Raw genomic sequence first — 25,992 nt, forward strand, 5'->3', positions numbered from 1 at the left:
ACATCTTTATGGATTAAAAGTTAACTGTCTAGCTGCTACCGGTTGTAGTAACTAACTTTCCCAGTAATGATAATAGGAAAACCGGTGATAAGATTGTTTTGAAAATTTGGATGTTTGCATAAAGGCACCTGCTATATCTATCTAAAATATTATCAGCGTGAGTGCAGCTAGATCATTTGAAAAGGGTTGCACCTATGTTATTTTAAATAGAACACCCAGTATATTATTACATTTTTCAAAACTACTTTCATATATCATATTTTTTTAATTAAACATTTGTAAAGAATATCGAAAACAAAAGTTGTTAGAAAACTAGAATTAACCGATTTCATATTATCTGATTTTATACAATAGTTCGAAGTTTATAAATTATTGCTAGTCAAACTTCTTTAATATTATTTTGAATGATATATTACTCGAGAAAAAATAGGAGAATAACCTACAAAAAGAAATGAGATCCCATCAAAAACATAGAATGTAAAAAAAATGCCAACTCTTTCAACACAATTCTTCCCCTATAAAAAAGTTGTGAGATCTCAAGTCAAAGCAATAAGTTCATCTTATTTAGTTTCTTAAGCAACCATTCAACAATTTAGTTATAAATTGTTAATATCAATATTAGACATATTTATTTCTGTAATAATTACAATGACTTGACAATTGCACGGCACCATAGTTATAAAATAATAATTTACCGTTTCGATTACTAAGTAAGTCTGAAGAGTACACTTAAAAATAATAAGAATAATATGTTTTAATTAGTAGAATAACATATCGTGGAATTGCCAAGTCATTATAAGTATTACCGAAATAAAGATATCTAATATTAATACTAACAATGTATAACAAAATTTGTTGAACAGGTTCGATAAAGTAGAAACTAAATAGAATAAATTGACATGGTTTGACATCTCACAACTTTTTATAATGGAAGAATTGTGTTGGGCATTGGATTTTTACATATTCTATGTTTTTGATGGTATTTTGTTTTTATATTAGTGTTTAAAGAAATATAGTACTAGAGTGGTTACAAAAAAGAAAAACTGGCTTCTTCTTTAATTGTCACCAATATTTTGTCGTTGAACGCCTCCTCGAGGTAAGACAGTACCGCGCGAAATAATTTGAAGTATTATTTCACAGTGTTTGAATAAAAATATCTAAGCTAGTGCTCATAGTCGGTGATCCATGAGCAACAGCTTAGATATTATATTCGCTATGCAGTCGCGCCATTGATGACGCTTTTAGCTCTTTCTTTCGTTGGCACTACTCTATCTAGATGGCAAAAATGCAATAGGTTATGTCAGTCTGATAAATGGTTTTTGATAATGAGCTTAATAATTTTCAAATTGAGTCACGTTTGGATTTATTTTTGAAGGATACTTTCTAACGGACAAACGAAGAACTTTTGGCGAGAGGTAAATTATGACTGATTAAATTATTCTGACTCTAAAAATACGTAGTAGTTTTGTATCCTTGGAATATGGGACACCCTGTATACGTTTTTACAATTATTGATATTTTTATAACGTTTTATCTCAACTACATCCGTTGGTTTCTCGTGGTTGGAGGAGTGACACGTCTCAACCATAATCGTGATAACTTTTCTGGCTTAGAAACGTTCCCGGTTAAGTTACATGTATAGAAATCGCCTTCCTGTATGGCAGGTGTTAAGGATTACAGATTTTTGCATAAGTTGGACTGGTATGGTTCTAAGTTTATTGCCCTCAGCGATTCAATTAGTGTTTTTGGTATTACACCCATATTCGATAGTACTAATGGGATGACCCGGACTCGATCGTATTTCCACATATCCTTAATTTCAAAGCATAAATCAATATATTTGGTAATCTTCTCTCTGTATGTTTGCGTTAGGTTATTGTTGTTTCTCACCGCAAAATCTATGAGCAAAACTTCATTTTCTTTTTGCTTCTTCACTACTATATCTGGTCTATTGTGTTCTAGTCTTTTATCTGTTATTATAGTTCTGTCCCAATACATTTTATATTCATTGTTTTTAAGGATTGTAGCAGGTTCGTACTGATAATAGTTAACTTTATGCTCTATGAGTTTATACTTCAATGCTAGTTCTTGGCGTATGATCTTTCCCACTTGGTCGTGTCTAAATTTGTAGTCACTCTGTGCTATAGCTTGGCATCCTCCTATGACGTGATGTATTGCCTCACTTGCTTTCTTACACCTTAGGCATAAGTCAGACTCAATTCCGTCCTTTAAGATGTATCTTCGGTAGTTATTGGTCTTAATCACTTGATCTTGGATGGCTATAAAAAACCCTTCAGTTTCCGGTTGTAGCTCTCCACGTTTTAACCAATTGTACGACGCTTGTTTGTCGACAGTGTAGAGTCTTTTCATTCCGGCGGGTAAGCTTTACAATTCTTATTATTATGTTATTGTTACCAAATACCTTCAAAAATAATTTTTTCCCACACTTCCATAATTTTTCCAAATACCCCAAAATTAAACCTTTTAACAGCAATTTTTTTTTACATTTGTATATCATTACTTTGTATTAAAATAAGACACACAAAGCTACAACTAAACACAAGTAATGCTAAACCGACCCTGCTATCCCCAAATCCGGCGTGGCTTTTAAAGATTAAACGTCCAGATACCGTTATGCTGTTAACTAAGTGACTTAATGTCATAATCTAATTAATTACACAGACAATGCGTTTTAAATGTAAATTAGCCGACAGATGGCATCAGACCTTGTCAGCCGATTTGAAATGGGTAGCTGAATAAAAGTCAGCGGTGACATTGCTGTTATGATAGAATACAACAACGGTTATTTATGAATATAATACGTTGTTAATATTACCAAATATATATTTACTTTATGTAAAGATCGTGTATTTATTAGATTCAAGATGTAGTTGGTTTAAAATAGAATTGACAGGGATTTCTTAAAGTAACTATTTAAAAATGTCAGCCTAGACATGACTTTTCTTTCTATACTTTTTCCTAAGATTTACTCAATCAAAATTTATTATTTATGTAATATAATCACAGAAGTTTTATGATCAAGAGTTTGTCAATAGCCACTTGATAAGTAGATTTTTAATCATACGGTATTTCACATAATATTTAAAAAATAAATATCCACTAAACGCGCGTCCAGTGTAAAAGTAAAAGTGTTTTGGTGTATTGTGGTAATTTAGTGTTTTTATTTTGCTGTGTAACACCAAAGGTTCCAACCCTCAACTGTAATAATATTTTACATATGAAATAACAGCAATCTTCATTTCCAAGCCAACTCTGACGCCGTTCTTTGTTTAATCATATAATATATTAAATTATTTAATGATCCGTATCCGTATTATTAACTTACTGTACCAAAAAGTAAATCTACGGATTAATCTGTAGTTCTGGCAACACTGTCTCCGGCAACCACCCACTCTGTCGATTGACTGAATGCAGATCTACGGTACAGTATTCTTTATCCGCTGCGCTGTACTTTTCAAGACTACCAGCGCGCAGCGGCGCAGACCTAAACTAAATCTCGGACAAGTTGACTAGCGGCGATCTAGCTACAGCTACATCTCAGACAAGTTTTGTGCTACTAGTAGGCATACAAAAATTAAAATATATTTTCTCTCTCTCAAGGAATTAAATAATTATTATTAATAACAAAAATATAAATAATATATATTACAATACAGAACGGTATAGCGGCAGAATAAATACACATAAATTAATTTTTGAATGAACCAACCTGTTTAATTGCAATAATGATAATTACTATAATTGTTATTAGTCAATTATTTGTAAAATCCAATTAGAGCTAACAGCAACAATGAAATACGAGCGAATGTTTACGTTGTGCTCGTGTTTATCTTGATTTCAAAATAAAGTGTAAATAGAGTCTCTATTTATATAATCCTTAATGAAAATTAATCCCGTGGATAATATACACTTGATAGTACAATTTTGGATATAATTATATTATAATTAAGCAATCATTATTTTTATTAACATAGTGATGTAATAATGAATTAAATATTACTGGTACTAGTTAAAATCATCTTGGATTATTGATTTATTAGTTATAAGAGAGGAACTGCTACCATCCCAAGAAACAACGGCGAATGCAGATTTTGTGGGAAAATGGTGAAACACCAAAACATCTCATCACACTGAGTGCGCCGAGGTAACAACCATTTGTGCCATCAACTTTGGTACGACTTATATCAGAGATGGAGAATTAACACCTATAAAACCGCATCATACGCTGTGTGAACAAGGAAGAAGAAATACTTGAAACCCACGGTACAAAGAAAACAAGGTATGATATTGCGAAGGTTTGGTCACTACGTTACAGGTGCTAACTGCACCATTGGTCGGCAAGCTCGGCGAGCCAATTTCAAATCGTCAAACTGATGACACATAATAATGTGAAAATTACTTTTGAAATGTCAAGCTATGGAGTCTAGAGGTGTATCAAGCTCAATGCTTTGACCAACGACTAAAAAACACAAGGACATATAACACCCGAGACCAAATTGTTACCATGGCTCCAAACAGTGCCGTGGCCATATATTTATCTTAACTTAGCTGCTTGAAGGAATATTTATATTTTTGATAAATGTATTGACTACGCCTATGGTGTAGGCGGTGGTATCATACTAATTAATTACGAAAAAAAACGCATTAAAATGTTAACAAATAGTACAAAACAATAGCATATATCAAGTACATATAGTATCAGAAAAATAATTACCAAATTCAATAAGATTTTTTTTACAACAATATGAATATTGTTGTAAAAACAATATTTGGATATTGTAATAATAATGGATATTGTTGTTGAACAATATGTATATTTTTTGTATGACGTATGACGTCACAGGTGGTATGCGCAAACTGAACGAAATTGGAGCCGCTATCGATTATATAGTCTGTGAAACGAATAACTTTGAATTTGACACTTCCCGCGGGCTTTTCTAGTGTTAATTTTATTAGGTTAGCAACTTGCGGCCATGCTGACGCAATGCCGTCTCTAATAGAACAGCCTCAGAGCGAGATTTATGACGTCACGCTAACATAATTATTCCTTATATTTGACTATGGCTGAAATCGTACTCCATAGTCAATGTAGATAGTTTTAATGTTAAGAATAATAATTTTAAAAAATATGTGGTCATCTTTTGACAAGTTTATATTAGTTTATTAATTGCAGTAAACATTATGTGGTTTGTGGTGTGAATATTTTATATGCAATTTTTTGGATTATATTCGACACTATTTTTTTATATGACACAACACTGATGAAGGCTATAATGTTAGCTGAAACGTTTTTTTTAAACCAAAAAAAATTATGAAAAACTAAATAAAAACTTAATCAGCGTTTTTCCCGAACCTATATCCCAAGAAAATCAAAAATTTTAGAAAAATTTTACATTATAAAATGACAGCGATCTTTATTTCATAGCCATCGCTGACGCATTTTTTTCTATGATATTGTATTATTTGCAAATATAATTTTTCGAACATTGATACTTGCAAAATATATGTACATATAAATTTTGCGAATGCAAATAATAATACATCACTATTAGTATAATATATTGAATGTTTTTTGTTAAATTAGATCGATTTTCAAACCCCAAAATGTAAAATATATTTTACATTTTACCCATTATCTTATGTACCTATTCATTATATGTATATTGTAAAACTTTTGCTGCATTTGTATGGTTCATAGTTTATTTGCCAAAGTATTTATTACTATAAATAGGTATATATTATATTTATTATATTTCATGTAAATTATATAATTTTTAAAATACAAACCAAAAATACGGGGAATAATTATGTTTTCCATGTATTCTACAACATATTTATTAATCCGTATCTAATTAGCGTGACGTCATAAATCTCGCTCCGAGGCCGTTCTATTAGAGACGGCATTGCGTCAGCATGGCCGCAAGTTGCTAACCTAATAAAATTACTAATATTTAGAAATGTCAAAAGCTGATGACATGTTACTTTTGACAATTATGCCATTTCGTGTTGATTTTTCCAAGAAGAGGAAGAACTGTCACTTGTTTTATTATTTTCCTTTTCTATTTCACGAAAGTAAAAAGAGTTACCTATCTGATTCGTTCAGGCACTCAATTTAAAGAATACTTAAGAATATCAGTAACTTTTTTGATAGAGGGATTTTATATTTGCCATGTTGTTGAAAAATAACGGTTAAAATTCAAAGTTATTCAATTTATAGACTATACCTTGTTTTCTTTGTATCATGCATAAAACCCTTAAGAGCCAGTTAAATATGTAGACGTATGTATGTAAAAATATGTAGATGGCGCCCTCTACTAGTACGAGTCATATTGACATCAAAATCAAATTTCTCATGTCAAAAAACTCTCAGATACCAATTTTAATCCAAATATTGACGTTACTTCCGAAATTATTAAGAAAAAAACGAAATAAAAATGAAACTTCTACACCCTGTATCTCTGAAACTAAGTATTTTAGGACATACATTTATACGAACTTTTTTACTTATTTTTATCTGCAGAATATCCTGCCGAAGTTTCCGGAATACAGTTCGGACCACCCTGTATATAATAAACAGGTGGTTAATTTGTTTATTACGCGCGGCAAAACTAAATTAGAGCTAACAGCAACAATGAAATACGAGCGAATGTTTACGTTGTGCTCGTGTTTATCTTGATTTCAAAATAAAGTGTAAATAGAGTCTCTATTTATATAATCCTTAATGAAAATTAATCCCGTTGATAATATACACTTGATAGTACAATTTTGGATATAATTATATTATAATTAAGCAATCATTATTTTTATTAATATAGTGATGTAATAATGAATTAAATATTATTGGTACTAGTTAAAATCGTATTGGATTAATGATTTATTAGTTATTAGAGAGAAACTGCTACCATCCCAAGAAACAACGGCGAATGCAGATTCTGTGGAAAAATGGGAACACACCAGAACACCTAATTACACTGAGTGCACCGAGATGATAACCATTTGTGCCATCAACTTTGGTACGACTTATATCAGAGATGGAGAATTAACACCTATAAAACCGCATCATACGCTGTACGAACAAGGAAGAAGAAATACTTGAAACCCACGGTACAAAGAAAACAAGGTATGATATTGCGCAGGTTTGCTTACTACATTACAGGTGCTAACTGCATCATTGATCGGCAAGCTCGGCGAGCCAATTTCAAATCGTCAAACTGATGACACATAATAATGTGAAAATTACTTTTGAAATGTCAAGCTATGGAGTCTAGAGGTGTGTCAAGCTCAATGCTTTGACCAACGACTAAAAAACACAAGGACATATAACACCCGAGACCAAATTGTTACCATGGCTCCAAACAGTGCCGTGGCCATATATTTATCTTAACTTAGCTGCTTGAAGGAATATTTATATTTTTGATAAATGTATTGACTACGCCTATGGTGTAGTCGGTGGTATCATACTAATTAATTACGAAAAAAACGCATTAAAATGTTAACAAATAGTACAAAACAATAGCATATATCAAGTACATATAGTATCAGAAAAATAATTACCAAATTCAATAAGAAAACGCTAAAAAGGTGGAGTTTTCTTAGCGTTGTGGCTTTTACACTTGAAAGCTGACACATCACCATTGTAATAAAGTTTATACAAAGTTCACTACACACAACAAATTATTAAAAATCGCTAAAATTGTCGCTGTTGACGAGGTGGCGACTCATCCGTTGGGTCCAAAATGATGGCGTCTAACGTAACAAATTCTGCTGCAACCCTTATATGGGCGTTACATGTCCTTGAATTCTTTAGTCATTGGATTTGACATAATTTAAGGTTATCTCCATAGACTTAAAATAAAATATAGACTGAGCATCTCATTCATAAATAGCTGGAACGTGCGGTCAGACAATGTCTTGTTATTGTTGTGTTATTGTTTTAGGTTATAACGAGTGCGACACGAGCGATAGATAGGTTGTCTCTGTCGTAACGGTCGTTCCCTGACGACTCTGACGAGAAACACAACACTGTCTTTCGTTTCTCAAGTACACCTGAACTCTCCGTATCATAGCCGGGTAATTTTTTTATTTAATGAAGCTATAATTAAATTAAAAATATATTGTATTTAAACTTTTTTTATATTTTATTAAGATTTAGGACATGTTTTTTTAAATAAAAGTTTAGAAAAAACGTCTTAGAATCCAAAAAGGATAAAAATAATAAAATACACGTTATAGAATAAATTATAATAAATTATTAATTTTAGTCAAACATTTAAAACCCCTAATATTAATCAAAACAGGATCTATTCCACAGATATAATAGAATCGGCGACAGGGAGAGAAAAAAAAACATGATTGTTGTAATTTTTTTTCTGGTTAGGTGATCTCTTATTATGTAAATTAGAGAAAACATAAATCTGTTCCATTGAAGCAAAGAAACTGATAGGAAGTGGATAAAATGAAAACTACATTTATTTAACTCGGTACTGTCTTTATTATACCGGGTGCGTCCCAAAAATGGCTCATCACCCATATTTTTTTTATATTTTCAAATAAAAAAACAAGATTTAGTATGTTAGTATATGACATTAATTAGGATTGATTGACGCATTCAATTGTTTTTGGTCACTTCCTCTTTCACCGGAAATGACTATAACCTTTAATTTTTAAACGGCACCCTCGGTATATTTCTACTTTATTCGATAGAAAATGACACACTGAATAGAATGACATATCATATGTCAACTTTTGACATTTTTGCATATGGTTTAATTGTAATTGTAACACGCGGTTCATAATTCATAATATGTGTGGTATCAATATATTCATAAAAAAATGCTTTTTCCAAATATGCTAATGAGTCACCCTTGTTGCATTTGAAAAAATTGAGATATGTATGATTAAAAATACGATTTGTATATCTTTTAACCGGCCTAGACAAGATACGAAACCCATTAGACGATCAAAACTATGTTTCCAATGCTCCTTGATTAAAACTTAGTGTTTTTAACAACACCATGGCACCCTGGATTGAAATTTAAAATACGATTTGTTTTTAAGCGACAATGTCAAAAGTTGACATATGATATGTTATATTATAGACTATTTAGAGTGTTATTTTTTATCGAATAAAGTAGCAATATACCGAGGGTGCCTTTAAAAATCAAAAGATGTAATAATTTCGGTGAAACAGGAAGAGACCAAAAACAATTGAATACGTCAATAAATCCTAATTTATGTCATATACCTACTAACATACAAATCTGTTTTTTTTATCTGAAAAAAAAACAAAAAAGTTATAGGGGTGAGCCACTTTTGAGACGACCCGGTATATTAAAAAATATTGTTTCATAATGTAATATCATTTTAAAATTCTTGTATGTTATTTTAGATTCTGAAGATAATTTTAGAATAAACCGGAATATATTTTTAATAAAAACATTATTAATTATTAACAGGGTTATAATTATGATTTTGTTACAATGTAAGTAAGTAAATAATGTAATGTAAGAGAAAAAATTCAGATTTTACATTTTACTAAAATATCTAAATAAGCGCCTTTCTACAACAACGCCACTGACTCCTAATGGGTAAATTGAGAGTTGCCTACCGGTAGAAAGTCGTTTCAAGACTTAAATGGATTATTTAAATCAAATTTCTTGCAAATTTGGCACTGGCGAACCGTATTTTATAGTTCTTGAACAGAAAAAGTCAATAAAATAATCACTTAAGGACTACAAGCTAAGAAAATGCGTTAATACAGCCAGGGACATAGCGGCAACAAAGCTTTACCGCACACGTGCGACGCGTACTACAAGGTAATAAATGAATGAATAGGCTCCCTCGCCTCTAATCGGTGTTGTCATATTGTAAAGAACTTATCCTTTTTAAACAGTATCCGACTTATAATTTAGTAGTATAAGGACTATTTAATACATCTATTGAATATTAAAACCTACTTTATTAAAATGTAGTATTATATCTCAATATATGTGTATAACAAGAAAAAATATTGATAATATTAAAGACGTGACAACATAGGCTGGATAAGGAAGGCTCGGTCGACTGTACCCAGAAGTAAACATGTGTACAAAAAAGATTGTTTGACTGCGTTGAGATGTAAATAGTGTAGTCTATATTTTATTTTAAGTCTATGGTTATCTCCTAATTCTTCCCAAATTTTAGATCTTTTTTTACAACAATATGGATATTGTTGTAAAAACAATATTCGGATATTGTAATAATAATGGATATTGTTGTTGAAAAATTTGGATATTTTTTGTATGGCGTATGACGTCACAGGTGGTATGCGCAAACTGAACGAAATTGGAGCCGCTATCGATTATACCTTGTTTTCTTTGTATCATGTATAAAACCCTTAAGAGGAAAAAATCGCTGGAGGACGTTGTCGGGGCAGAAGATGAACATCCTGGCTTAAGAACCTCAGAACATGGTATGGACTGACATCAAATGGATTACTTAGAGTAGCCACAAAAAAAATAGCCATGATGATAGCCAACCTCCGTTAGGAGACGGTACTTGAAAAAGAAGGAAACCGCATCAGATACTGGATTTTGTCAAAGCTCTGAGACCGTTATGATGAGTTATAACTTAAGAAAGGGAGATACAGTAGATCTACAAAACCGCGATAATTATCTTCCCACCTCTCATATAATCTGCAATTTACAATCTACCCGCTCCCCAAATATGATGTCAATATGTATTAAAAAAAACGGCGTTAGAATTGGCTTGGGAATGAATGTCGCTGGTTATTTCCAAGTAGTGTTGCCAATAAAATGGCAATTGCCACCAATGAATGGCGGCGTTTCTATAAGAAGTTAAGGCTACAGGTTTTCTGTAGTGCCATGCAACATAAACATGACCATTATACAGGGTGTGTCTCAAAAGTGGCTCACCCCTATAACTTTTTTATTTTTTCGATAAAAAAACGAGATTTGGTATGTTAATATATGACATAAATTAGGATTGATTGACGTATTCAATTGTTTTTGCTCACTTCCTGTTTTACCGGAAATGACTGCAACTTTTGATTTTTAAATGGCACCCCCTGTATATTTTTACTTTATTCCATAGAAAATGACATTCTGAATAGAATGACATAGCATATGTCAACTTTTTACATTTTCGTTTAAAATCTTATTTTAAATTTCAATCTAGAGTGTCATGGATGTGTTAAAAACACTAATTTTTAATCAAGGAGCCTTGCAAAAATAGATTTAGTCTCTAATGTTTTTAGTGTCTTATCCTAGCCAGTTAAAATTATATAAATTTGTATATTCATTTTTCTGGTATATTTGAATTATTATACAGGGTGGTCCGAACTGTACTCCGGAAACTTCGGCAACATATTCTGCAGATAAAAATAAGTAAAAAAGTTCGTATAAATAGATGTCCTAAAATGTTTACTTTTAGTGATACAGGGTGTAGAAGTTTCATTTTTATTTCGATTTTTTCTAAATAATTTCTGAAGTAAGGTTAATATTTGGATGAAAATTGGTGTCTGGGAGTTTTTCGACATGAGAAATTTGATTTTGGTGTCAATATAGTCTCCTACTAGTAGAGGGCGCCACCTACATGTTTTTTAACTGTTTTGAAGCGTAATAACATTTTGTCCGTACCTGTATAAAACTACCGAGCGAAAAAGTATACATCTTTGTGACTTTTTACGTAAAAAATATTTCTTAATAAAATCGCTACGAACAACCGTTCTTAAGATATTATTATTAAACTCGTTGAGTAGATAGTTATTTCAATAAAATGATAAATTTGGGGTTTTTTTAAAATTTTCTGCAAAAATCGATGGTAAAACAGTTTCTGTTGAACTTTTGACACAAAAACCTTTCAAATTTATGATTTCAGTCTAATAACTATTTATAGTCAACATGTTTCATTTATGTCAATGATGACAGGTATTGATAATTTCGATTCCAAATAGCTCGAAAACCATTACTCTTAGCGATTTTTACCAAGAGACCTTTTTCACGTAAAAAACGTAGTAAATGTATATTTTTTTTTTTACTCAGTAGTTTTATATAGGTACGGACGAAAAGTGATTACTCTTTAAACCAGTTAAAAAATATGTAGGTGGCTCCCTCTACTAGTAGAAGTCATATTGACATCAAAATCAAATTTCTCATGTCAAAAAACTCCCAGACACCAATTTTCATCCAAATATTGACGTTACTTCCGAAATTATTTGGAAAAAATCGAAATAAAAATAAAACTTCTACACCCTGTATCTCTGAAACTAAGTATTTTAGGACATACATTTACTTTTTTACTTATTTTTGTCTTCAGAATATGCTGCCGAAGTTTCCGGAATACAGTTCGGACCACCCTGTATATAATAAACAGGTGGTTAATTTGTTTATTATGCGCGGCAAGAGCTTTATGGTTGAAATATGGCAACCTCGGCCCGCTCGTCGATAGACGACGCGGCGGGACGAGTCGGTAGAAAACCCTATAAGTTCATGCGTTCTCGGCCGTGTTGCCATTCTGTACCCCTATAAGTAACTGTCCAGTTAACAACCTGTATACTGTTAAAACAGTAAATTTTATCGAGTTCTAATATAAATTGTTCGAAAAATTAAAAGATGAACCATAAAGTTCTGTTTTTAATAAACTTTAAAGTTACATAGTATGTTTAATTTACAATAGAAACAAAAAGGAATAAAGTGTTTTTTCAAGATATTAACGACGCATATACTGAAAATGCCGCCAGGAATGCCGAAGGGAAATTAATCTATATCTCAAACAGAAGGGGTGTCTTTTTCCAGCTGATGACGATTTATCAAGTTATATTTATTTTGCCATTATCGAAGCTATCCAGCAACGTATTGATATTTGACTTGGGACGTTGTGTTTGGTTTGTGAGTACGGGTTAATGTTTGCAATCCAAAGGCTCCAGTATTAAAGCTTTCAAATAATTTATTACAACGCCGACAAAAAAATGTTATTATAAATTAAGCATAAAAATATTAGATTTTAGTCTTATTAATATTAATGGATTATCCGGGTGCGCGTCAAAAGTGGCTCACCTCTATAACTTTTATATTTTTTTAGACAAAAAAACGAGATTTAGTATGTTAGTGTATGATATAAGTTAGGATTGATTGACGTATTCAATTGTTTTCGGCCACTTCCTGTTTTACCGGAAATGACTACTACTTTTGATTTTTATTCGAAAGAAAATGACACTCTGAATATAATGACATATCATATGTCAACTTTTGACATTTTCGCTTAAAAGAAAATTGTATTTTAAATTTCAATCTAGAGTGCCATGGCTGTGTTAAAATCACTAATTTTTAATCCAGGAGCACTGGAAAAATAGATTCGATCGTCTAATGTTTTTCGTGTCTTGTCCTGGTCGGTTAAAAGATGCCCAATTCGTATTTTTAATCATATCTCAATTTTTTCAAATGGAACGTGGGTGGCTCATTAGCATATTTGGAAAAAGCATTTTTTTACAAATAATTTGGTACCACACACACACTTGGTATTTCGTTATCGTTATGAATCGCATGTTGCAATTTCAAATAAACCATATTTGAAAATGTCAAGTTGACATATGATATGTTATTCTATTCGGAGTGTCATTTTATCGAATAAAGTAACAAAATACCAAGGGTGCTAATTAAAAATCAAAAGTTGTAGTAATTTCCGGTGAAACAGGCAGTGACCGAAAACGATTGAATACGTCAATCAATCCTAATTTATGTCATATACTAACATGCCAAATCTGGATTTTTTATCTAAAAAAAATGTTATAGGGCTAAGCCACTTTTGAGACGCACCCGGTATAACTAATCGAATAAATAATTATCAAAATTCTATACTAAAATATGATAAAATATAGGATAACAGGATTCTAGCATCTAATGATATTTATCTTTAGTATCACCGAAATCTCTGGGCAATTTTAATTATTATTATTTTATAAATATATTTTATATGAACATAGTTGAAATAATGAGGGGAACTTTTTTTGTAACTTTTGTACTAATTTGCAAAACAAAAACACAATTTTTTCCTATTAAGTGTTAGTTACCCTATTAAACCATGATGTCCCTTTTAATCTCGCATTGCGCATTGGCGCAATTTTAGAGGGAAATATATTTTGTAATGTTCATACCTACGCTAATTCATATGAAATATGTAAATTCACCCAAAATAACGCAATAAAACCAAACTTTAAAAATATTATTCTTTGTGGGATTTGTGTGTATTAGTATTTTCCCTGTAAAATACAACCAATATCATTTTTATATAAATAAACTGCAGTAAACGTTAAATGTAAAAATGTTTTAAATTGATTTCTGTTATAGTATTTATATTTATTTTTTTAACAATCACCAATACGACTTCACAATAAATATAACACAGACAGGATACGTTCAAATTCACAAAATTTCCACAAAAAAAAGTGTAAGGAAAAATTCAGCAAGTAGTTTCATCACGTTATAATAGATTCAAGTTAAGGAGACACTGTGCTTTTTAATAATTTTTGAAATTATTTCAAAAATTTATTTATATTTATTTATTGTACATATATTGAAAACGCAAAGCACAGAAAACAATTAAAATATAAATAATTTAACAATATTTATGGCTTTGGTAGCCATAAACTCAACTAAAAAATATTTTTTTCTCAAATAAAAATTAATAAAATAAAATAAAATTTTAAGAACTTTTATAAAATCACAATATCGCCTTTAGTAGGTATAATATTGTTTGTAATATACAGGGTGGTTCGAACTGTATTCCATTAGGTTAGGTTGTAGGAACTATTTTACTTATTTTTATCTGCAAAATATCCCATACAGCACGTCCAAATGAAATTACGTTTCTAGAAGGGAGACACATGAGAAACAAAATATGTTAAAGTGAACCTGAACCTGAGAAGTGAAGTATTCATCTAGTTCTAACATATACATATGAGATACACGCAGGTTTATATTGAAAGAATTGTGTGATACAGTGTTTACTAGTTGTATACCGTATGCACTCAAGATTCTAAAGAGTTTTTTGTAACGTAACAAATAATTATTAAAATGATGAAATCTGACGTCGGTATATGAGACATACAATGTATAAGTCATATGTATGTGTGATACTTCGTATCATAGTTGTGCCTATAGTACACACCTTGTAAAAAGGTGACATATACACATAATATAAATATCTATATAGACACTTTGTAATAGTGTACTGTTGTGTCTACATTCTAGCATAAAATGAAGGTGTGCGCACGCGCGGATAGCCTCAGAGTAGATACACCGGCCAAGTGTATCCTGTGTGTCCTCATGGTGTCCTCTCTCCTTTCTTCTATCTAGGAGTGATATGTGTTAGCAGCCATTATTGTTTTATCATTCGGAAGCTCTATATAAATGTTCTGTTAGTGTGTAGTTTAAAAGAGATTTTAAGGTAAGCACAAGTTTTTAATTACCTTGTTACACCTTCCTAAGTGTATTATTAATATTATAGCAGCGACTCTTCCCTTACTCGATACCCAATTTACCAAATTTTGACTCCAATGAATGAAAACTCCAAATATTCTCGTATAATGATAAAGAGGTTAGCTCTGCAATATAATTTTTTTTAATTTGGAAATAATAAAAATCTAAATGGACCAGAGATAGAAAGATTTAAACACTTCACAGAACTTCTTACACTGATATTCAAGTTATTGATGGATCAATATACAGATATGTTTAATATTCAATAATCAGTTTCATATAAAATTTAAGGGTGAGATTGTTAATGTGGAAATAAAATACAACAAAGTCTAATAGAGTGCTCGATGAATGAGTATGCTAACAAACCAACTGCTTGGAGGGAAAAGAGGAGAAAAAAATGACTAAACGAGGTCCACCAAATCGTGGCGATATACCAGTGTTTACCATTTTAGTATGTTGTTATACTAAGTACTTATATTTTTAATACATTTTGATACAAATTCTGTTCTTTTACAGTGTTTCCTTACTTCTGGTTTCTGCAGTGCAAATAATTATTATTATTGTGTTATTTGCACTATTGCGTTCCATGATATAAAGAAATATAATAATTATATTTTTTAACCACTTAATCCATTTTATGGAAGGAAAATGGTACATTTAATACACAACAAAAAGGGAACAATTTTAAAGCTACTTCTCTTGAAATTACGATCGAGATACTTTTGGAAAATACAAAGTTTTGCCTTCCTAATTTTCGTTCTAAAAAGATATAATTGGTATAATTGAATAAATATTTCTTAAAAAGAACGAAAAGTTAGGCATCAAAACTTGTATTATTTCCTAAATTCGTTCATAAGAAGTAGTTTTATCTAGCACAAGATGTATATACGAAGCAAAATACATACGTATACACGTGGTAGTCACAACTGCAATGTGTAAACAGAGTTTAGACGTAATACACAAGCACTGTGTATCCTACGGCACACTGTGTATCCCTTACTTTGTGTATACGTAAATGCTATACTGTGGCTAGATTGTGAGGCGGACGTTTAACCTTTGGGCATACGTGTTGAACTACAATGTGTAAACGTATCATATTTACATCGGGGGAATTGTGTCACCCTGTGTCTACATCTAATAATGTAAACACATCGTAAATGTGATTTGATGTGCTGTATGGGATGCTGCCGAAGTTCCCGGAATACAGTTCGGACCACTCTGTATTATGATTTATAAATTAATAATATGGCTTTGATGAAATTTGTAATAAAGTACTATAGTGTAATAAGGCATTTTTAGTGCAATTAAAGATGATTCACAAATCCATATTAATTCAATAATAAAATACGGAAAGAGTGAATAGCAGAAATATAAAAAATCATTTTTCATGTCACGTTTTCACCATTTTTACCGCAATATTGGCATACGGAAGAAACGGAATTACATTCGTTAGATTGGTAACATTGTTAGTGGGATCTACGCAAAATATTGATGAGCTGTGACAATGACTGAATATTCCGTGAGTTTTATGCAATACGGCTGAGTTAAATTAAATTATTTTATAATTTTAGCCCCAAAAGTAAATAAGCCACATATTTTAGAAAATAATGTATCAAACTACTTTTGTGACAAGGAAATAAAGCAACTTAATAACGTATTTAAAAGCTATTTGAGTTTCATACATTTTGCGTCACCGTTGCAATCATTTTGTATAATAACGATAAAATACTAAAAATAAAGGTTATAATTTTAAAGAATACCATGTTCACGGATGTTTTTAACTTATAGACAAATTGGCCTAATACACGTATAACACTTAACGTTAAAAACATATAATAATCATACTTTTAGCCTCATCTTGAGTCATCCTTTTAAATTCTAGTAACTAAAAATTTTTATATATAAATATAATATATAAAAAAAAATATATAAAAAAAGACATATCACTAAAAATAAATTTAACTATTGCTTAAGTATTTTTCTTTGAATTGGGCATTGAAGTATGATTTGATTATTACCTTGTTTTTTCTTTCAATTTATCTAATTATGGTGGATTATACGGCTCCCCTCACCTTATGATTTTAGTCTAGTTGTTTTTAATTATTCAAATTTAACATGCCATATTGTTATATGTGATTGAACAAATTTTGTGATATATATAATTTTTTGACTTTTTAACTTGTTTGTGATTGTATTTTAAATTTGACCTCTGTAATTGTTTTTTATCTTTGGGCCTGAAGATGGGAATATTTTAAATTCCCGAAACATGTCGCCCCCCTTGCTTTTTTCAGCATTAAAATTTTTTAAATTAAACAACTGTGAATAAATTGGTTTGATAAAAGCAGATGAAGAGAAAAAGATATTTTAGTTATATCAATATGTATTATAAAAATTATTTCACATAGTTAGGAAAGATAATCTAAATAGTTTTTCGGGGGGGTTTCTGTGGTAAAATTGTATATTTCCAAATTCAAATCTAATTTATGCATAATATGGCATGGCATGATTAACATTTTCTCTGAATTTTTTCTTTTTATTAATTAAAATTTACATTTTTATGTGTGTTGTGGCGAAGTTGTATGTTTGACGACATAGAGACGAGGCACAAAAGCTATTTTTACTCCGAATAGAACATGCTATTTTTTTCAAACGCCGCAATAAGTTTTTAAACAATTTAAAACGTTCCAAATAATATAAAAATATTTAAAATTAATATCTTCTATGTAATTATATATCGAGAAACTATGGTTACGGCTCGTTGAATTTTGCACTTTATATCAGTTTAATAATATATTCGTACTTTTATGATTAGGCCTAAAAGTGCTTTATTTTTATGCCTAGGCGATATAGGCTTATACTTGACTTATACAGGGTGGTCCGAACCATATTCTGAAAACTTCGGCGGCGTATTCTGCAGATAAAAATAAGTAAAAAAGTTCGTATAAATGTACATATGTCCTAAAATGCTTAATTTCGGAGATACAGGGAGTAGAAGTTTCATTTTTATTTCAATTTTTTCCAAATAATTTGTGAAGTAACGTCAATATTTAGATGAAAATTGGTATCTGGAAGTTTTTCGGCATGAGAAATTTAATTTTGATGTCAATATCACTCCGATTTGTAGGGGGCGCCACATATATGTGTTTTAACTGTTTTGAAGAATAATAACTTTTCGTCCGTACCTGTATTCAATTCAATTCAATTCAAAATGTCTTTATTAGGTATATAAACAATTGTATACAAATTAAAATAATAACGATGGCGACGTTCACATTTGTACTCTTCCACGCAACCATCCAAAAAAAATATGTAAGAAAAGAGTAGTAAAATGAATAATCAAGTTATTACAGAAATATAATTAAAGACCTACATTATTCAATAATTAATTACAAAATATATATATAAAAAATAAGGAAATATGAAAGAAGTGAGAAAAAAATTGAACATAAGTTTAAATATTAGTCTTTCAAAACACGCTCTCCTACCACATAGCCCTTCACTCTCTTTTTAAAAGACTAAATTCCAGAAAGGTATCCGATATCGTTGAAAATATCATTATAAATTCGGACCGCATTATAGGAAAATGAACGCTGGAACAAAGCTGAGATATGCCTAGGAACACTGTACAACGCGTCTGATCTAGTAGGATAGTTATGCGTTTCGTTTCGCTTAGACAATTTCTCAAATAGATAAATTGGTGTTTGGGATTCATTAAATCTAAAAACCATACAGGCCATATGCACAATAAATCTCTCGTCCAAATTAAGCCAGTGAGACTCCCTAAAGCAATCCGATATGTGATCAAATTTCCGTAGGTTATAGGAGTATCTTACACAAGCGTTCTGTAATTTTTGTAATGAATGTCGATCAACTAGACGCAGAGCAGGCCAATAAAATACGTCACAATATGAAATAATTGAAAGAATTAGAGAGTCGCATAAACGGAGTTTAATTAGTGTGCTAAGAATGTCTCTGTATTTATAAAGTAATTTAAATTTCATATATGCATTTTTTAATATACCGACCTGGTCATTTGATTACTGTGTATAGGATTTTAACGTGTAAGACAGAGAATAATATAAATGACCGGTTGACAGACAGAGAGACAGCATCAAAAGGGGCCGGCGAGAAGCCGGTGCGACCGATACAGTGTTGCCGGTTTTTACGGGTGTGGGCAAGTAAAGCATAAGCATGGTGGGAGAACGCATTGAGAGGGGCGGTGCTTTATGTTAAGGTTCGTATTCACTATCCGAAAGAACAAAGGAATGAAATTCGGTATATTTGGACAGCAAACCGAATGCATGCGGCCGTTCGCCATTCGGTTCGCTCCCTCATCTGTTTCCATTCGGTATATCAAAGACGTTCGCAAACGAATGAGAATTATAGAACCGCGCGAACAAGACTGGACGTTCGCTCGTTGGATAGTAGCATTCGTTCGTTCGGATAGTGAATACGCACCTTTATGTAGATGAAAAGGTGGGGAAAGGAAATAGATCACCTGAGATCCAAACTATTTTTGCATCATTCTTTTCGCCTAGCTGTTTCGGTGTGTACGTTAAGTGTTTCAAAAATGGCTATTTATACGACCGAAGAGAAGGTGCATATCGTTAAATGGTTTTACATTTCCTCAAGTGTGGAAGAGGTCATTGGGCGTTATGTGTTCACCTTTCAAGATCGCCCTGTGCCTTATGCCACAACTGTACGCAACATTGTTCATAAATTTGAGCAAACAGGCTGCATTGCGGCGTGCAGAAATTGTGACAATAAGGAAGGCGCAGAGAAGGTAATTCCCGACAAGGAAATTAATATTTGTGCCGCTGTCGAAACAAGCGAACCTTGTTCAAGCCGAAATATAGCCGAACAAGTTGGTTGCAATGCTCGAACGGTGCGCAGAGTTTTAAAAAGGCATGGATATAAGTCCTACAAAATCAGTACCACGCAAGAAATTTTTCCCGCAGATTGTAACAGACGTCTGGAGTTTTGCGAGGCTGTAAGAGAAAGAGCCGATCGGAATAATTTATTTTTGGAAAATATATTATTCTCAGATGAAAGCTCGTTTCCCTTACATGGCTACCACAATCCTTCGATAGTACGTTATTGGTCTCGAGAAAATAAGCACCTTAGTATGGCACTGCGGACACAATATCCACAAAAACTAAATGTTTGGGCTGGCATGCTGCAAAATCATATCATTGGGCCTTTTTTTATTGATGGTATGCTAACAGCTGCCAAATATTTGGATATGCTACAAAACTAAGCTAAATGTAATCTATTACAGTTGTAGTAAAATGAGTAACTAATTGTTGAAAATCCAGATCCAACCCTAGATGCCACATTTTTTTGAAACGTCTACTTATGCGGTTTGAAATTTTGATGCAAAATCTGGCAATACCGCTAAGAAGAAATGTTCCCACCCATACCCACCCAACTTTTTTCTCTTTTTAATACATTTGATTTGCCATTAAGCTGCCTCATCACTGTCTTACACGTTAAAATCCTATACACAGAGTTGACCTGTCCCGATGTGTATGTTTAACATGTGGTGAAAATCTTAAGAAATAATAATAGCTCCCGTGTATAGCGTTTAACGCCTTGGAAGTAGCAAGGTACAGCTTGCCATACTAGAGCCGTTCGGTATACAAGGAAGGTAATGTGGCTAGCACTACGCTTCAACCGCCTATTATTACCTCAGGATTGTGAATCCCAAGTACTCATTTAAGGCTGAGTCGACCTAGGTACCCAAACTATTCTTATTTTAATAAAAATAGTCGGCTGATGAAATGCCGGGTGTGGGATTCGAACCCACTACCTTCAGATTGGTAGACGAGAGCCTGTACCTCTACGCAACCAGGCACCTTGAAAATCTTAAGTCACTATCGAAATATAACCCCAGATTGCGGCAGCTGTTCGTAAAAATAAGGATACGGTTGTTCAAAACAAGAGAAAACTGATTATTAGTTTGAAGTAAATAGTTGTTTTTATCGAACAGCAAAACTTCAGTTTTAGACTCCTTCAGAGTGAGATAATGGGCTTTAGATACATTAGAAATAATCTTGAGGTCCTCATTTATTTTCTTCCCTGCCATGTTCCATTCATTTGGTGGAAAAGACAAATAAAGTTGCGAATCATCAGCGTGCAAGTGAACATTGCAATATTTTAAGTACCGTAAAATGGGGTGAATAGAAACAGTTTCGTAGGCTATTAGCGATATACCGGTTGATAAAAATGTGGTATTATTTTCCCGAATATTTTAAAACATGGGTCTTTGTTTGTTCTTTGCGTATACGTATAATTTGATTTTTGAAAAATATGTATATAAATATTAAATAAAAATAACATTTGTGTTTCTATTCACCTGCTATTCGGGAGAATAGAAACACACATTGCTGTTAATGTTTTATCTATTCTACGTCCAACAAGGTGATTAGAAACAGTAAATTATTACATATTTAAGTAGGTTTAACAATAATTAACAATACATATAATATGACAACTTACATGTACCAGCTTATGTATTACTTTAAAAATAAATATTTTATTTATAAAGTTTTCGCGCCAAACAAAATAGGTGATAAAATCGATCTCACATTTATTGATCAGCTGATTGACAGAAACAGTGCTGCCACAGATAAAAATATAGTTTTTACATTTTATTGTGTATTGCCAATGATAGAAAAATTAGATATGTCGAATCGTGATTTGATTTTTTTTCAGAAATGTTGTTTCTATTTACCACTATGTTTCTATTCACCCCATTTTACGGTAACTATTGAAATCAGATATATACGGGGTGTTTCAAAACAAATGCGAAAAACTTTAGGGGGTGATTCCTTGTTCAAAATAAAGGGTAGTTTACTTTATAAACGTTGAGTCAAAAGTGAACCATTATGGAGATATCGCGGTACAAAGATGGCGGAAAATTAATGTTTTTATTTTTTATATTGAAAACAAAAAGACTAATGAAATTTTATGAAAGCATTACTGTTATAAAAACACACTTTCTGGTAATTTTTTCACTTTTTTAAAATGAGTGGAAGGAGTTGAAATAAACTACATCTATCATTCTTGTTAACAAAATTTAAAGAAAAATCTTATCAAACACATGCAAAAAAAATATTTTGGATAGTCTAGTTTATTTAGAAACTTTTTTATCTCTTCTGTTTTTTTGATAAAACTCACCGATTTGAAATTAAAAAATAAAATGTAAAGCATTACATGTCAGGACAAAAAACATTTTTAGATTAAGAATCTAGTGATAATAACGATAATAATAATCATCTAGATAATAACGTATTGCAGTAGAGTAATGTCAAATAAAATAATATTAGGAACATCCTAAAAAGTAACAGGGACCGACTAGATTTTTTCCTAAAAAAATTATAGCAGCCCACTAGATTCTTTATCAGAAAATGTTTTTTGTCCTGACATGTAATGCTTTACATTTTATTTTTTAATTTCAAATCGGTGAGTTTTATCAAAAAAATACAAGAGATAAAAAAGTTTCTAAACAAACCAAGCTATCCAAATTAATTTTTTGTTTGTGTTTGAGAAGATTTTTCTTTAAATTTCGTTAACAAGAATGATAGGGGTAGTTTATTTCAACCCCTTCCACTCATTTTAAAAAAGTGAAAAAATTACCAGAAAGTGTGTTTTCATAACAGTAATGCTTCCATAAAATTTTATTAGTCTATCTCTTTTCGTTTTCAAGACAAAAAATAAAAACATTATTTTTCCGCCATCTTTGTACCGCGATATCTCCCTAATGGTTGACTTTTGACCCAACGTTTATGAAGCAAACTACCCTTTATTTTGAACAAGGAATCGCCCCCTGAAGTTTTTCGCATTTGTTTTGAAACACCCTGTATATTACGTATAAAAGAGGACCCAAGATACTACCCTGCGGAACGCCCCTAGCAGTTAGCCTCACTTCTGAAACTACTGGGTGTATGAAATATATACATTTCCCTGATTTTTTACGTAAAAAATGTTGGTAAAAATCGCTACGAGCAACCGTTCTCAAAGAGTTCTCCTAACCTAACCTAACCTAAACTATTTAGTCAACATGTTTAATTTATGTCAATGACAACAGGTATTGACAATTTCAATGCCAAATATCTTGAGAACCATACCCCGTAGCGATTTTTACCAAGAGACTTTTTCTATGTAAAAAACGTCGTAAATGTATATTTTTTTACTTGGTCATTTGATACAGGTACGGACGAAAAGTTATTACTCTTCAAACCAGTTAAGAAATATGTAGGTGGTGCCCTCTAAGGGTCATATTGACATCAAAATGAAATTTCTCATGTCAAAAAACTCCCAGACACCAATTTCCATCAAAATATTGATGTTACTTCAGAAATTATTTGGAAAAAATTGAAATAAAAATTAATCTTCTACACCCTGTATCTTCGAAATTAAGCATTTTAGGACATACAAACTTTTTTACTTACATTTACCTACAGAATATGCTGTCGAAGTTTCCGGAATATAGTTCGGATCACCCTGTATATTGTCAATTATGTCACAAAAATCAATACTTCCGTAACGTATGAAAAAAAATTTGTTAGTTATAGCGTTATCTTATTACTGTATAAACTATTTCAAATCTATGGTCAAATCGAAGGTACTTGTACTAAAATTTTATTAATTTTTAGACATTAATCCCCTTAAATTTCTATCCACAGACCCTTTTCGGGACGGCAGTAATACTTTGCTCGTTATGTACACCCTAAATAAAAGTATAACAAAATCCCGGATTTCGCCAACATAAATTCTTTGACCCCTTTTTCCCCAAAACAAAAATGCGGCTTTGCCAGAGATGATTACGCAATTTTTGCACAATTGATTTTATTATAGTGCTCGAACGGACCCTCGTTCGATTGCGGATTATTGTCATCCCCGTAATTGATACACAGGGCTGAAACGGACAGGAAAAATAGCGAATAAAGTTTATTTTTTGTGTTATTTTTTTTTATTTTACACCGCTTTGATTTGAGTTTTGATGTAAAAACTGTATACAATAAATAATGACTATTCATAGAGCTTAAATTTGATGAAACAAAAGAGTAATTATTGTTTTAATCTTTTAGTCTTTTTTACATTTATTATCAAATTCTCCTACGACTAATTACAATTTCTGGTATAAAAATTGTTGGTTTATAAATTTCTGAATTATTCCATAACTTTTTTAAATGATGATATTTGGTGAGAGCATACCTCACTGACAGGTAATCATTTATTTGGTTTTCATCAAAGTGCAGAAACCTCCCAGCCCACGGCCACATAGAAAGCATTTTTAGCGTTTTGCGTTTTTTGCGTCTCAAGCGCTTTTTGCGAATTGACCGTTTTAAGCCTTTTTTTTCGATTTGAGTTCATTAAAAACACGCAAAAGACGCGGCAGGTCTGCAGTTTCAACCAAGATGGCAATTGGTAACGCCGCAAGCTCGTGGACTCCCGGTCCGTTCAACAATCAATCCTGTGAGAAGGAGATCGGCGCTGTTAGCGTTGAAGAGACGAAGATAAATGATGCTGGAATTGAATTGTGGACGGGCCGGGGCATATATTCGGCGACAAACACAATCTACTACTAGTACCAGTGGTGTGTGTAAAAATAATAATTTATTATTATTTGCCATTTATTTTACGAATTTTAGTTTATATGTGTATAGTTTTTTATGTTGTAGTGTTGTGGCAAGGATATATAGAAGAAGGATATTCAACTCCCTATAGCGGGCTATGTTGGAAAATATGCCGTATTTTGTCGAGGAAGACGATTTCGTCACGGCCAATGAGCGTCGAGTATTTGAAATTGAAAACATGTAAATTGACGGTAACCTATGTTTTTTGACTCATTACTCATTTCACTGACAGATGTGATGAGATTATTATTGTAATTTATAGTTCCAAACGTTTTTTGAAAAAATAATGTATTTTAAAGTTATTTCCTAGAGTTTGGTTTGGCCTTCTATATTCTGGTATTTGTCTACTAATAAATAATATCTTATTTTGTATTTCGATGTATGGAAATCCGCAAGTTTTGTATCTGAAGCCGCAAAGAAATTTCGCTCTATAGTGAGAAAAATGTTATTATATCTTTTTAGACGTGTAGAATTACAAAATTTCTTATTTCAGATGTTCTAAATGTGAGTGCATGTCAAAAATTTAAATATATACTTGAAATATTTCATGTTATATGCTTTGACATTTTTTGGAAGTAAACAAATATTGAAGAAAGTGTTGTGCCTTCACAGAATTTAAATTGGCATTAGGAATAGATTTCCTTGATTTAGTAATGATATTGCTCATAGAAATTGATAATGTGAAGAATAACAATACAGGAACATAGAATAACAAGAAAGAAATTCTAGCAGCAAGTTAGGTTATGAGATAAATTTTATTTATATAGTTTGTTTAAAGAGTTTAGTTTGAAAAAAAGGTAAAACAATTATTATTGTCCAGATCATATTTGATAACTGTTGTTAATTGATAACAT

General features: G+C 31.6%; 1 protein-coding gene across 1 annotated transcript in view; it reads right to left on the reverse strand.

Moving 5' to 3' along the window:
• Nucleotides 1-25,992, reverse strand: part of LOC115885855 — a 335,423-nt gene that overhangs the window by 207,298 nt on the left and 102,133 nt on the right. The gene's annotated exons all lie outside the window — the stretch shown is intronic.

This window comes from Sitophilus oryzae, unplaced genomic scaffold (assembly GCF_002938485.1).
Source record: "Sitophilus oryzae breed Bouriz unplaced genomic scaffold, Soryzae_2.0 scaffold_460_pilon_pilon, whole genome shotgun sequence".
In the NCBI taxonomy this organism is placed as follows: Eukaryota; Metazoa; Arthropoda; class Insecta; order Coleoptera; family Curculionidae; genus Sitophilus; species Sitophilus oryzae.